This window comes from Aedes aegypti, chromosome 1, assembly GCF_002204515.2.
Source record: "Aedes aegypti strain LVP_AGWG chromosome 1, AaegL5.0 Primary Assembly, whole genome shotgun sequence".
Classification (NCBI taxonomy): Eukaryota; Metazoa; Arthropoda; class Insecta; order Diptera; family Culicidae; genus Aedes; species Aedes aegypti.
Window position 1 is genome coordinate 282,827,122 of NC_035107.1, and position 15,818 is coordinate 282,842,939.

General features: G+C 39.9%; 1 protein-coding gene across 2 annotated transcripts in view; it reads left to right on the forward strand.

Moving 5' to 3' along the window:
- The window catches only part of LOC5569887 (elongation of very long chain fatty acids protein AAEL008004), a 222,093-nt gene that overhangs the window by 16,930 nt on the left and 189,345 nt on the right, over positions 1–15,818 (forward strand). The gene's annotated exons all lie outside the window — the stretch shown is intronic.

Below are 15,818 nucleotides of genomic sequence, written 5' to 3' on the forward strand. Positions count from 1 at the left end.
TGGTCGCTGGTTTAGGGTTACCAAGTATTTCTTCACCAAAATACATTTGGTCCCTTGGTACTGCAAAAGGTACATAAGTTTGACAGATCGCAGTACACTTTTCACGGCATTTTTAGATTTTGCTACATGAACTTACGTGTCATCAAATTTTGGGCAACTGCACACGAACACGGAGGTCTTTGCTTGTACTCTACGGATGGTAGCCCTATCGTTGTTGCAGTCCCCTTGTCGTCGTCTGCCTCCATCATCGAAGGAAGAAGCTGTCAGATACGAGGGGCTAGTGACGGCGGCAGTAGGCCATGCATGCATGCACTTGCACTCACTCACATTTCGTCTGATTCGGCGTTGTTGCCCCGCCGCCGTCGTCGACTGTCACTTGACTTGACTGGCGTCGGCGTGCGTGCGGTACTAGAATGGATCGTTGACCTAGATTCGTTCCGATGGGGGATGAATGAACGATGGTAAAGAGGTGAATAAAAATAACAAATTTCTATGTACTGGCAACTCAAAAAAGGCTTGTTTACCCTACTGGTCGGTCGGATTGGGGGCTTGCTCTGTGCCAGGTTGCTGCAATCTGTCGCGTTACGGAGAATGTGTGTATGGACACAGACAAACAGACGAAATAATCAATATAATCCATAGGCGGCAAACATTAACGCCCGATATTAAAATACTGTGTTTGGACAACTGGAAACTAGATGGCGATAGTGTGCAAACGTCAAACTTGAACAAGAACGATACGAGCGCCACGAGTGAGCCGTTGACCAACTACACAAATACTAGGATTGAGCGCTGCTTTGCTCTACGATGAAATATTCCGAGTGTTACATCTGTTTGTCTGTGGTATGGACATGGCTAAAGCTGGTTGTCATGCGGTTTTTCCTGGTGCAACAGATATTTCTAGAAAGAAAAAAGACATACCTTTCATTCGCAGCAGCCCCAGCCATGGCAACGGTCGGTCGTTGACTCGTTTGCCTACTTTGATTCTTTCAGATTGCTCTGAAGCTGGGAAGTGTTGGCAAATTTTCACCGATTTGCATTCGTGTTTGGTAGCTGTTTGAATATTAGGAATCGCCAGAAATTCGAACGAATCTTACTTCTCAAAACCGTATCGTGCAATCTGCGTCTCAGCTTCCTGAACCAAAAAGTTATAAACAACTCTCATGCATATTTCGAGAGAACGCAAGTTTCGTCGGTCAACTGACAAAATCAATAGTTTCTTCGGTCGATAATTTATTCATCTGTTTCGCACAAGCCGCATCCTGACCGCAGCGGGAAACAACTATTTTCTCTATCTGGTTCCAGGCACCTTCGTGTGACCAATTAATGAACGCTCCCCCTCTCGGTCAAATCATGACCATCAGTTGGGTAGCAAGACAACAATAAGGAGTTTTCGCTCTCGCAATCTGGGGTTATGGGCCCTGATTTGGTTGTCTATTTCCCACCTTTCGCACTCAATTCATGCATATTTGATTTCTGGGAACATTATCGCTTCGCTTTCTTTTGTTGAAGCTTGACAAGTGCCTGCAACAGTGTTGCCAAACTCTTCTTATTCCACATCGTTATGACAGATCCGATTTAGTACTAAACCTTGTATTTTTCTTGCTCTTCTTTCAGGTAAGACCACCTCCCCGGCTCCATCACCTTGCAACGAGTGTAAGTGCCGCCCGAACCGCGATCCATTATGAATTCCAATCACCGCCCCTCTCTCTCGCTCCCCTATCATTACCATCGATGATAGCAAAGGTCAACCCCTGCCCGGCAACGCTGAAGTGCAGCACCTTAGCGGGGCTCACCTTGCAAAACATGCTTCTGGCAATGCGGCGGCCACTTCATACACAGAAAAATGACCGTTTTATGGCCTATGTCATCAGCTGTAACCGAGCCCACATTCCACACCTCACTTTCGGTGTCGTTTTGTCGACAAAGATGTTTGTCGGGCGGAAAAGAGAAGGGGCATCACTGCCATTGTCGGGTAGGTGCATTCATTCATTCATGATGCACGACGCGTTGCTTTCATTTTTTCATGTGCAACAGTTTTGTGTTTCGTTTTTTTTTTTATTTGGGTTCTTCTGGCACCCATTTGACCCCAACTCACACGTTTATGGTAATTTTCGCACCAGAGAGAGAAAAATCTACCAGAGATTTCAGAGCTAAAGTTTTCGTTTAACGGGACGTATTTTTTGAGAGACAGAGAGCTTGGGTTCTCAATCTCACTTCTTTCATATTTGGAAAATGGAATTAGCAAAGCACAGAATAAGTAAAATGCCAGCCTTTGCCAAGTGCTTTTTTGAGATTGCAAGACAAACCTGTTGATAAGTTGTGCAGAAAGGCTGTCAGTTTTTAGGCAAAGTAGGCATTGACCAGTGCAACCAGAGTCAAATGAGCCATTTTACGAAGCAGGTCAAATGACAGGAGACCTGGGATTTGTCCTCCCGTCCTCCCTTAGACTGAAAATGTCCTCCTTTTTCGAAGTGAGCAAATATAATATTTGATAGCCATTCACATCTTTTCCTTCTGTAGTTGTTATTTTTTTAATATTTCTGTCTTGAATAAACTTTGTTGAAGATGCAATTTAAAAAAAAAGTGGGTTAAACAATAGTTTTCAAGTTTTTAAACTCTTCTATTATTCAAATCGCTGTTGTTCTTATTAAAAAGCGAGATGTTTTCAGATTTCTTTTGTTTTTATTTTTGTAAGATTACACTACTTTTGAATTGTTTTCGGAGTATTGTTGATATGCTTATACTTTATAACTTCGAACTCAAGCACACCTAATACGGTTACCCTTAATGTATCGTTATCCAGAATGTTAAAACCCCGAGAGTACTCTTATCCTGAATTTCTGTAAAAATATATGGCTAGTGAATTATTTGGGATTAAAGTCAAATCCGGAATCAGTTGGGTGCGATAATATCTGATTTTATACGGGTTGCTAGCATTTGGGATATTGCAGAAGAATCAATGGCATCTGCGTCAGCTTACTAAACAGAAAGCCATGATTTCTATCCAATGACCATATTTACAGAAAAAAAAGTTTATGAAACCTGTTGCAAGGACGTAGCCAGAGCATTTCTCAATTTTGTAAAATAAAATCAATGTCCTCCTTTTTCAAAGCCAATCACACTAAATGTCCTCCTTTCTTAAATTTTCATCTGGTAAGCCTAATCTCAGTAGGCTTTTTCTACCTCAATCATCATTGATGATTCGTCGCAAATTTGAACTCCAACACCTCACGTAGGAACCATTGACGTCAGCCGATCGATGAGACTTCCCCAAAAAGTGTCATCCTCTCGTCATCCCACGGGAATAACCGGCCTCAAGTACCGATCTTGCGTACTGATTCAATTAGCTCAATCCCACACAACCAACGCGTAATGACCAAACGTTTTATGTCCGGGTGTCAACACTTGTCATCACGAGATCACCGACGACACTAGTACGATTCGATTGGGTGCGTCCCTTGTTTAATGTCTTAACGACATTTGCGTGACAAGAGCTCAGTAGGCGACGACGGCTTCGGAATACGCAATTATGCTTGCGCCGGGCTATAATTCTTTGTCCATCATCGGCGGTAAGAATGAACGGTGAACACAATTGGCAATTCCCAGCCCGGGATGGATCCGGTTCGAGTTTATATCGCGGTGGTTCTTTACAACACGCAGTGCATCTTGTAGGACGATCTTCGCTGAGGTCCATTCAAGTGTGTATGCATAGATGAGCCATGGATAAGCTGATCGTTCTCTGCATAGCTCGATATTGAGTTTTAGTATAAGTTGGCTTTCATAGCTACCTTGATGGTCCCTGGGTGTTAGTCTCGTACAGTTCAGCATTTCCCCTTCAAGGCAAGAGCTCCTTAGTTTAATTTGTAGGATGATGTGCTAATTTCCATCGTGTTAAGCTTTGATCAGGGAGAACCTGCAATTTTCCCAGTTTTTCAGTGAATGATGCTGATACAAACCGATTCCAAACAATTCTTTTTCAAGACGGCTTTCGCATTGTGAAATATGAATTTGATAAATCCTGATCGTTCATTGGAAATAGGGCAATGACATTATCACTTTCGGTTTCCTATATTCGTCATATCTATTTTCAATTCGATCGTTGCCAGTTTTTATTCGTCTCACAACTAACGATTCACTCTGATATAGTGAGTAGTTAAAATACAACATTTCAATGTTAAAATGTTCAACTAGATTATTTAGTTCTTCGGATATCCCCCCCTTTCCTATAGCATGATAAAATGTGTAGATTTTCCTTTCAATTCATTGGCCTCATCAAAACATAAATTTACGTATTCTCAGCAGTCTATGCCGATGCCGCGCATTTTTTGTAATTTTCTCTGACATACGTACTCAAATTTCGTGTTTGCCTGTTTACATTTATGCGCTGATCAATCCTTTTTCGATTTACACCGACAGACTTCTTAAAAACTTTTGGAAACGTGTATACAACGCTTCGAACACACTGATTGTCGACAGCCACATTATCTTCGGCAGCGTTCCCATAAGAACAGCAGGCAAATCTTTTCGGCAGCTCCAAATCAGCCGCAAAACAAAGAATCATCTGAATGTTTTCATTGGTATCTTTGATACAAAAATACTGTGTAATTGGCACTTGAAATTTGATTGCCGATAATCGTCTAATGGTGCCGACGCCGTAAATTACCCTATATGCGGTCGTTGAGCAAATTTCTTAAAGTTCGTGAATTATAGAAATGTTACGACGTGTAATTGGAATGGGATACTTCAGTGACAGTGGGGCTCAGATAGCCGTAGCGGTAAACGCGCAGCTATTCAGCAAGACCAAGCTGAGGGTCGTGGGTTCGAATCCCACTGGTCGAGGATCTTTTCGGGTTGGAAATTTTCTCGACTTCCCAGGGCATAAAGTATCATCGTACCTGCCACACGATATACGCATGCAAAAATGGTCATTGGCATTGTAAGCTTTCAGTTAATAACTGTGGAAGTGCTCATAAAGAACACTAATGTGAGAAGCAGGCTCTGTCCCAGTGGGGACGTAACACCACAAAGAAGAAGACTTCAGTGACTGTGTACAAAAGTTTTCTAATGTAAATAAGTACCCAGTGCAAGAAATATGAATCGTAATGTGGCGTGGCTCAGCCGATCCCTAATGAGATTTCATTCGGTACGCCTTCGTCCATGCGATTTCGGTGAAAAAGTGCAAATTGGATAATTGAACTGAAGTTATTTATCGAAATACAATAGTTTTATTGCGTTTTTAGTTACAAGAGGGTGAACCCGGGCAGATTGTACAAAATTACACTTGAACCATTATTCTATATTGTTGGTAAGTTCGGAAATCTGACGTAATGGAACATTTTAAGTTTGATACGACGAATATTGACGCCTGCGACGAAGTAGATCAAAACCTTTTACTAATGTTTGTCACAGAGACTTCTTCGTAACCTACTTCATAGATTTCTTAATTGCTCAACGGATGCTTTCAAGTATTTTATCTTGAACTTTTTCAAGAATTTTACTCGGAATTCCTATAAAGAGTGTTTCAATGATACTGTCAATGGTTTCATAGGAATCATTTCATGATTTCTCCAAATATTATTTAACTTTTTTATTGAGGCAGATATCCGCAAGATATTTATTTAGACATTACTTCTGATATTTTTTTTTGGGATTCTGCCCTTTGTTTTCCGTAATTCATCAAGGATTTATTCTCGATATCTTTCTTTGAGAAATTTCTCTTGATTATCAATGAACTGTATCCAGGGAGTTCTTATTTCTGAGATAATAATGAATCTTTAAACATTCCCTGCAGAAATTAACACCAACAACTGCTTCAGAAGTTTAAGTAGTGTTAAGTATTTTTTTCAGACTATCAAACTTGATACGAACATTAACATAAGGATTACTTTATGGATTTCCGTAAAAAATCCTCTATAATAGTCACAATAAGTTCCTTATGCGTAGTATGCACCTGAAACGTAAAGCGCTCAAGTAAAATTTCTCTTTTTTACCAAAGTAATTTTGACAGCTGATCCAGTATGAGCCAAGTGTCACTTTTACTTGTGGAATAGTTGAGCAGAACATTTTTCCGTAAGGAAAAGTGACAGCTCCATTTGATTTGTACGGCAGGCGTTACCGACGTTATGAAATCAGCTCTATTTCTCAGCTGCGTACATCTCAAGTAATTTCGGTAGCGGAATCATTCCTTGACCGTTTCTTGTCCTATCCTTTTGCACAGTACTTATGATCAGCGTACCGGCCATTAAGATCCTTCTTTTTAATTTCTTAAAGTGTAATTAGTACTGTTAAAAATCACCATTTTTGAAACATTGAAAACCTAATAGCATATTTTCAAGTGGAATATAGCATAAGTTAATGTGACGTATTTCGATGACATTTCCACGTAATGAATACGACATCTATCCGTGGAAGAGACTCCTGTTTCAAAGTTTTAGAGAAAACTTAAAAAAAAAAAAAATGTTCGCCAAAGAATTTCTCTGAGAGGGTATGTCAAATGATTTCTCTGGGAGGGTACGGCATAGAATTCTCCTGATAGGGTAGGCCAAAGAATTCCCCTGAGAGGATAAGGTAGAAAATTCCCCAGAGAGGGTAGGCCAAAGAATTCCCCGGAGAGGGTACGTCAAATGATTCCCCTGGGAGGGTAAGGCAGAGAATTCCCCTGAGAGGGTAGGACAAAGAATTCCCCTGAGAGGGTGGGCTTAAAAATTTCCCTGAAAGATTGTGCCAAAGAATTTCCGTGAGAGGATAGCTCAAAGAACTCCCCCTGAGGGTACGTCACATTATTTCCATGAAAGGGTACGTCATAGAATTCCCCTGAGATGGTAGGCCAAAGAATTCCCCTGAGAGGATAAGGCAGAAAATTCTCCTTACAGGGTAAGGCAGATAATTCCCTTGAGAGGATAAGGCAGAAGATTCCCCTGAGAGGGTTCGGCATATAATTCCCCTGAGAGAGTAGGTCAAAGGAGATGAGAAGGCTGAGAGGAAGGCCTGAGAGGATAAGGCAGAATATTGCTCTTAGAGGGTACGGCATAAAATTCTCCTAAGAGGGTACGTCAAATAGTTCCCCTGGCAGGATAAGGCAGAGAATTGGGTCCTAAAATTTTTAATGAAATCTTGTTTTTATTCAAAAACACGAAAGAGCATCTCACTGCAACTACTTTAGCAATTTTTCCCGCTCAAATAACGGCTATATCATGTTTAAACTTAAATTTAAAAATTGGGTCCTAAAATGTTTTATAAAATCTTGTTTTTATTCAACAACACGAAAGAGCATGTTACTTCAACTACTTTAGCAATTTTTCCCGCTCAAATAACGGCTATATAATGTTTAAACATTAATTTTGAAATTGGGTTCATAAATGAACCTTGACACTTGAGATCATGTTTGACGTTCGCTTAGTCGACAAAAACACCACAAGGGTTCTAGTTTTAACACTGGGGTTGTTCCTATCTGACATTTCGGAAGGGACACGGAAAACAAAATTCACCCAAAATTTGAGTTTAAGCCAAGGGGTGTGACAAAATTAAAAAAAAAAAAACATAAAAAAATGTTTTTCGGACTTAAACCAACGGAAAACATTGGAAAATTGAGTAAACATGTGTTTTTGGCCTAAACTTAAGCGTTTGGCACTAAAATCGGGATTCGAATCATTCGAATCATTCGAAACCTATAGCAGTTTCTGGTAGAATTGATAAGAGAGATTTAAGGAGATTCAGTTTGGTGCGAGCTCTGTAAGAACTTCAGAAAAAAAATAGGTGAAATTTCTGGAAGAACCTAAATGTGTTCTTGGTGTAGTTTTTTGTTTTGTGTTCCAAGAAGAATTTCCAGAACAAAAGGGAGTTTTGGATGGACAGAAGCTCATAGAGTTCGTATCGTGTGGCAGCCATGATGATATTCTATGCTTAAGGAAGTCAAGGAAATTTTCATCACCATGAGATCCTGAACCGACCGGGCATTGAACCCCTTCATCAAGACCATGCTTTGCAGCCGCGAATGTTACCACAAAGGTAACGAAAGATCCTAGATGCGAACAAGGCCTGGATAGATGGAAGAAACGAGATTATAACAGATATAATTTATAACTGTTATAATCTTGTTTCATCTATCTGGTTATAGCAGAATTATAACAGATATAATATAACTAGTATATTTTTTTTATAAAATGTATCGTTATTAGCTAGAACAACAAATTTCTACAAATTTTTTACCAATTAAAATAAAAATATAACAAAGCCTATTGAAATTATAACACAATTATTATAGAATGGGTGTCAAGGATGATACAAAATAACGAAAGACGTTGAAGTCCGATTGTAGAACTGTATAAGACAATAAACGTTCATTTTGAATGGCAACACTAGTAACAACATTGTTTTGGCGCTGTAATCGCCAAGGGTGGTACTGGCGGCTCTTTATTGCTACCCCAACGTGTAGCTGGTTCTAAAATGTAAACAACCATACAAAATTACGACCAAACAATGGTGAATGCGTAATCAATTTTCGCGAAACCGTCTCTTTTATGAATTGAGTTTATGCTAGTATAAACATCCGTTAACTGTGCTCATAGCTTCGGATGTTATTTACAACAATCAATAAACTTACAACAATGTGTTACAAAAAATATAACAAGTCAAGAACAAAGCCATGTTGATATATAAATTTAAGTCGAGTCTTGTACACGACACTGAAGACGGCCTTACAGTTGAGGTCGAAATATGCGTATCTGTCAAAGGATACAAACTCCAGTGGAATTAAATGGTATAGTACTAAATTCGGTTTTTTCATCTACTTAAATTTATCAATTTCTGTTATTTTACCTGCTGTTGATCGAAATTTGTTATAATCTTAAGGTTATAATGTGGTTCTGGTTACTCAGCGCTCACAAAACCCCCCAGAAGAACGTAAAATGGTTTCCATCTGTAAGTTCGAAGGTCAAAAATCATTTCAATATGAAAGCTTTGTAAAGCTAAACCCGGCACCGCAAAACTGTTTGTTCGTGTGGTTCACTCCTCCACAAGCCGTCATATTTGCCTCTACGAGATGCTGATGGTAGGTAGGTATGTTCCCGCACTTAAGAAAACCCATTAAAGGTGCTGAATAATGACTCTATTTCAAATTGCACTTGCGCGCGCCGATGGCGGCGCTCTAGCGCCCCATTGTAAGTCATGTATTGAAAGCTCTGACTGACTCGTGATGGCGACCTCTGGCGCGAGCGCTACGGCTTACAAATCAGCTGAGCAGAGAAGGTGATTATGCTAAAATTCCGAAAATTTACCGCGGCTGCTCGGCATCTGATTGGGAGACACTAACGAGTCGAAAGACAAAGCGTCGAATGCTAAAACGTCGAAAAGACAAAACGTCAAAAGTGATCAATAATTGACGCGAGTTATTCATTCTCTCGGAAGAGAATAATTCTTACAAGAAATTTTTGTATCTTTAATTTGTTTTTAAGTTTTGTACTTTTAACGTTTTGTCCCTTTGACGCCTTGTACCTTCGACTGTTTGTCCATAGGCCTATTCAAATGACGTCTCAAATCAGCTGATCGGGAAGCACTTTGACATTTCTTCTATGAAAATGACAGGCCCGTGTTAGCACCGGTCCTCCACCGATGCAAACAAATGCATAGACGGATCTGTCACATGAAAAGGCCTATTCGACTTTTTGTCCGTTCGACGTTTCGTCTCTCGACGTTTTGACACGGAACCTCGCGTGACAGACTTGTCTCTGCGTTGAATGCATGAAGATTGAGCGGCAACGATCTTTGAACACTGGCGGCAATTCAAATCTAGCAGGCTGACCTCATCCCGGAACCAGTCAGTAGCGTTGGTACCGTAACCTACCAGAGTTCCGTTAGATGGAAAAGGCGCGAAAAGGTGTCATTGTCCGTCGTACCGCCGTCAAATTTGCCGACAACGCTGGATGCGAAACCAGTTTCGCCAAGCGGAAAGTTCCTATCACCTTGACAGAGCGCGCTCGGTTACGTAACGTCATCTTGACAGTTCGATTTGTGCGTGCGTGCGTCTGTATTGTGCTATGATCGCAGCAACCGGTTGTCCTTTCCGTTGTTCAAAAACTGAAAAGGTTCTATCGACGACAATTACCTACCGTGCCTACTGTGCGTTTTTAATCGATGAGTGCACAGTGGTCCAGATCGAGACAAAAATCCTCTCTCTGGCGCTCGTATTGCTTTTGTTCAAGTTTGACGTTTGCACACTACCTAATTCCCTGTTGGCCACAGTATTTTTAGCATTGGGCGTTTATATTCGCAATACACCCGATTCTGTTTTTGCAAGGATTTTTTTTTCACGGCCATTCAAAACAAGTTTCCATACATTTTTTTCGCCAAAACCTTATTTTGCATGAAACGTCGAGAAATGGTGTTACTTTTTTTGGACGGTTTTCGAAATTTTGAACTGAAAACTTTTTTTGCACGGTACGCATCCCCCGTGCAAAAACAGAATCAGGTGTACTATGTTTTAAATTGATAATTGTTTTAGCTGTTACGTCTGTTTGTTTAAAATTTTGAGTTTTGCTAACTTTTTTGTAAATCTGGGCTTCTTTGATGCGGATAAAAGCCATAATTGCACACACTAATGATGTTCGAGCGAGTGCGCGCGCACACACAGGGCAATAACCATGTGCGCAGGGGTGGTCACTCGGGCTAGGGTTCGCGATGGTAGCGCCTTCTATGGTCAGTGTCAAGTGCACGTGGTATACTTACTGCTTGCGGAAGCGGAAGACCGAAAGGAAGCGCCGTTTGAAGTTCATTGCGTTGCATGCGAGGTGCTGTGTGTCGGTGGGTTTGTAGGGCAATGTAGTCGAAGTTTGTGGGAGGAGGGGCGATCAGGCGATACGGTTCTTCCGCGAAAATATTTCGAGATACGACGAAGTAAGGGAAGGAAGCAGAAATAACGCATAATTTTTCGAATGGAACTATGTAACAATGAGAGATTCCCTCCTCTCTCCTTCTCTTTCGATTATAACAGTACAATACTAAAGTTTTTGAGATTTTTTTACTATAGATCGAAAGACAATTTCCTTAGCTAGCGTTTCGTGCAAAAACTCAACAGAAGAGGTTAATGTGGCTCTGTTATTCATTAAAGAGAAAGTAAACAATGAGAGCCTTTCAATGTTACATAGGGCCTTTTGAGAAGTTACGCGAGACACGCGTAACTTTTCGTAAGGACTTATCTAACATTGAAAGGCTCTCTTTGTTTACTTTCTCTTAAATCAATAAATAAGCCACATTAACCTCTTCTGTTACGTTGTTTAGCTAGCTTAGGACATTGTCTTTCGATCTAAAGTAGAAAACTTTCCGAAAGCTTTAGTATTGCACTGTTATAATCTAGAGGTATATCGTACAGGTCTAACCGATAAATGTCAATTGACATTTTTTGGTTTGTCATGCCTAACTCGAGCTGACCATCGATCTTTATAACCGCTGAATAACGGAGAGAAGAAAAACTGGCTCAAACCGAGAAGGAAATCCCATCCTAACAAACTGGCTTATCAAATCACATTCTTCGATTCAAGTACCAAACTGCCCTCAGTTTAGCCCGATCGATCAACAAACGACAATACAATCACACCTGATTCTCCTTTCGCCAATGCTAAAGTATTTAGTAAATATGTACCCTACACCTTTAATAAAAATAATCATCGCCATCATCATCGAAACTACTCACGACTGAGCCTCGCTTTCTTCAGTCTCCTCTCCATGATCCTTCTCAATGACCAAATCACATATTTTATAGTGCCTGCTGCACCGTGTACGGAGCATGCATACAAAGCATTCGAGTGTGCATTCGGAAAAAAAGAGCGCGTTCTTTGTCGCACTCCACGTTCGGTCGTCTGATGAAGGTGGCTGGAGAGGTTATGGGCCCATACCGCCTCCGGCGGGTACGACGATAAAACAGTGGATATAAATGTAACTGTAATCAAACAATTGCATAATGCAGCAAGGTCACACACCACACCATCGCCAGCAGAGAGTATCAACTGTCAAAGCCTGGGCCTATGCCCGAGCAGGAACGAATATCTACACACTAAACACACTACGATGAATTTCACCGTAATCTCAACAGCTGAACAGTTTGGTGAAATAATACACCGTATTTCGTCGGAATTTAACGGATTACGGTGATTTTTTACCTATTACTGTAAAAATTTACCGTACTCCGTTAATTTATTTCACCGAACTGTTCAGCTGTTGAGATTTCACAGGAATCCGTAAAATAATTTAAGTGTGTACGATCTACGCATACCATATTTTGGTATTGTAGCTTGATAAGGTATTCTTCAGTAGTCCAGCTTTCGTCCACATCTCAATTTGGAATCTCAATCATGTAATTGAAAATTGTGTTTAAAACAACTGAAGATACCTCATTGAGGTACTTGAAAGCTTTTGAGGACTGCTTTAGGGATTTCAATCCCCAAATCAATTAGTTTTTTGTATTATTCAAAAGTTTTCGAAACTTGTTCCACCTCTAAATGGCGAGAAATTATTAAAAATCACATGTTTATTCATGTTTTTTATTCATTTCGCCCATTCAAAGACGGATAACTTTTTACCATAAATTTGAGTGGTTTCAGCTTATCGTGCAAAGTTTGTTTACAAACTGCAAAGGAGGTCATGGTGCGAGGATAAACACAAGGTTGTATGCACGGACAGCTTGTGGTTCGTCAATGTTATGTTGTCTTGATACAAATATTTCTTTAAAATTTTAAAATGTTGTTTAAAAATAGTTCAGGGACTCAAAACTTATTACAAATTTGGTTATGGAATCAATTCTGAACATGATCTCAACAGCCCCCAACGATTGGTAATGGTATTGATTTGGTATCCTGCGGCGATTTTCTTCTGCTCGGGTAGTAGTAGTGCACTTGTTGGTGACTGGGCCTGCAACTTAATCGCAGTAAACCGTTGATGTCGCGGTCGTGGTCGATAATATGTCGCCATGGGTAACCACCGCAGCTCCAAGTCCGAAAACTATGAAGTCCAGCAACAGCAACAACACCACTAGGTGAATGATTTCGGTTGAAGTTGGCGGTGATAAAATGCGTGCGATTGCGTTTAAGCCCGGTACTCTTTTGATTAATAGAAAAGTTTTATGGACTTTGACAAGACTTGCTATTGAGTCATATCTCGTTTTTCTAGCATGTTGTCTTTGAGATACTCTTTAGACCAGTTTTTTCACATCGATCATTTTATCCTAGTTTTAACATGAATGTCAATGAGCTAGAGCGCATGATGTTACTCGGTAAAAATAATTTGAAATTTCAATGCATTGTTTTTCTGAATAAGTTTTGGAATAAATTCTAGTGAAATTTGCCTTTAGTAGTTTTTTTATGCTTTCAGTTTGGATAATGACCTCACGGTATGGATAATTTAATGAGCACACGACTGGCAAAAAAAGACTTTTGTGGGTTTGGCGATTTTTATCGTGAAATATTTTTTGAATACAAGCCTGTTGGAAGAACTCAATCCAATGAGTAGTGTTTCAAACCAATCAAAACATTCGCAGCTTAGTGGGACTTGGAATTTTCTAGCATCCTCTTGCCAAAACAAACTCGCCAGCTGTCACTTGGTATTTCAACATGGCAGATGCAGTATTCTGACAGATTGAACTACCTCCCTTTTAGATACCTTGGATGAGACTAGAGTTATCCGGCATTTTACGAGCGCTAATGGCCGCCACAAAGAAGCTCGCTTTCTGGTAGGGACTAGGTGATATGACATTTGGCTTGGGTCGTTTGATAGCAAATCGATAAGATCGATCAAAAACTTATTGATTAGCTGTCAAACGACCCAACCCAAATGTCAGATCGTTTAATCCCTACCAAAAAGTGAGCCTGATTGTGGCGGCCATTAGCGCTCGTAAAAAGCTGGATATTGCAGTTCTAGCGAAAAATGCCACAATAGAGTAAAATAATGGTCACAGTGGCAAATTCGACTGAAGAAGGAAAAGAAGAGAAAAGGCAGCTGGGTAACAAGCTTCTACTCAATATGGAAAGCATCTGCTTATCTGTTAAAAAAAACTCATTTTCAGAAGCATAAAAAGCATATCTCCAGACACTTGGAAAGCTGCTGCGCAGATGCCTGGAAAGACAAGGGCCTGACGCCTGAGGATGTATCGCATAATTTTAATGACGTTTTGCATAATAGACATTTAACAAAATATTATTTTTATCCTCATGTTAAAATACAACATGTTCTTGTATAAAACTGCTGTGTACTAAGCGTCCATTATGCCAAACGTCTTTATACGAAATGGGCTAGCCCCAGTTTTTTAATGCTTTAAAATTTTTTGGAATTTCTCAACGCAGCAGGCTGCTTTTCATCACGACAATCTCATGGAAGAATTCCTTACGAATTCCAGGAGGAATATCTGAAAAAAATGAGTAGATGAATTTCTAGAGGAATTTAAGCAACAATCCTTTAACCTTCCAGTCGTCGCGCAGTTGTCTTGGTCAGAACCACCACACTGCGGCTGTGTCCGAAAAGCGAGCTTTTTCCACTAATGTTGTACAAAATACAACAGCGTGACGAATCTCTTGAAAAACTTCAGGGGGAATTCGTGGAACAATTTCTGGAGAAATCCCTGAAGAAATCCCTTAAAAATTTCTGGAAGAATCCCTGACGGCGTTCCTAGAAATCCCTGGAGGAGTGCTTGGATGAATCCCTGAAGAAATTCTTAGAGCTATTCTTTGAGATATTCCTAAAGAAACCTCTTGAGATATTTATGCATGAATTCTTCCAGAGAAATTCTTGGAGGAATCCATCGAGATTTTTATAAATTCCTGGAAAAAATATCTTATGGAACCCCTTGTAATATTCCTGTAGAAAACCATGTAGGAGTTCCTGAAAACATCTCTAACGAAGTTTCTACAAAATCCCTGGAGAAGTTGCATTAGAAACACTAGAAAGAGATTTAAGAGAAATTCTAGAAAAATTCTAGAGGAAACCTGTAGTGAATGGGACAATTATATAATGTTATATGGAGAAATTCTTGTAGGGATTCCTGGACAAATCGCCTGGAGAACATCAAGAGCGATTTCTGGAAAATCTACTAATTGTTTCATACTTGTAGACACTACTGAAGTGATTTATAGAGGCATCCCTGTTGATGTTTCTTGGAGAATCCCTGTATAATTCTCTGAAGGTATACCTTCTGGATTGGACGAATTTTCGTGTCGAGTTTGTAGAGGTTCATGAATTCCTGAAGCAATCCATTAGGAAACTTCTGAAGATATTTCTGGAGGATATTATGAGGGAATCCCTGAAAAAATCTTTAAATGATTCTTTGTAGAATTCATGTTTAAACTCCAGAAGGAATCAATGGGGGATTTCCTGGAAACATCCCTAGAGATATTCCTAAGAAATCTGTTGAAATATTGCTGACGAACTTTTAAAAAATTATAGGAGGATTTTTTGGAGAAATCACTTCAGAAATTCCTTAAGTTACACTTTGAGATATTCCTGGAAGGTACCTTGTAGGAGTCCCTGAGAAAAATCCCTGAAGGAATTCTTGGAGGAATCCATGGAGAATTTCTAGAGGAATTCATTGAGGGCATCCTGGAAAATAAAAAAATTTGCAAAAAGTCCTGGAGCAGTTCATGAAGAAACATCTAGTGGAATCACCGAAGAAATAACTGATGATGAATTTCTGAAAAATTCTATGAAATATTTACAAGCGGATTTTACAGGGGATATTCTTCGAAAATTTCCTAGGGGAGCTTTTGGGAGAATCCAGGTACAAATCTCTTCAAAAAACAGGAAAGCCTGAGAACATGTAGAGAAATATCTCTGGCGGA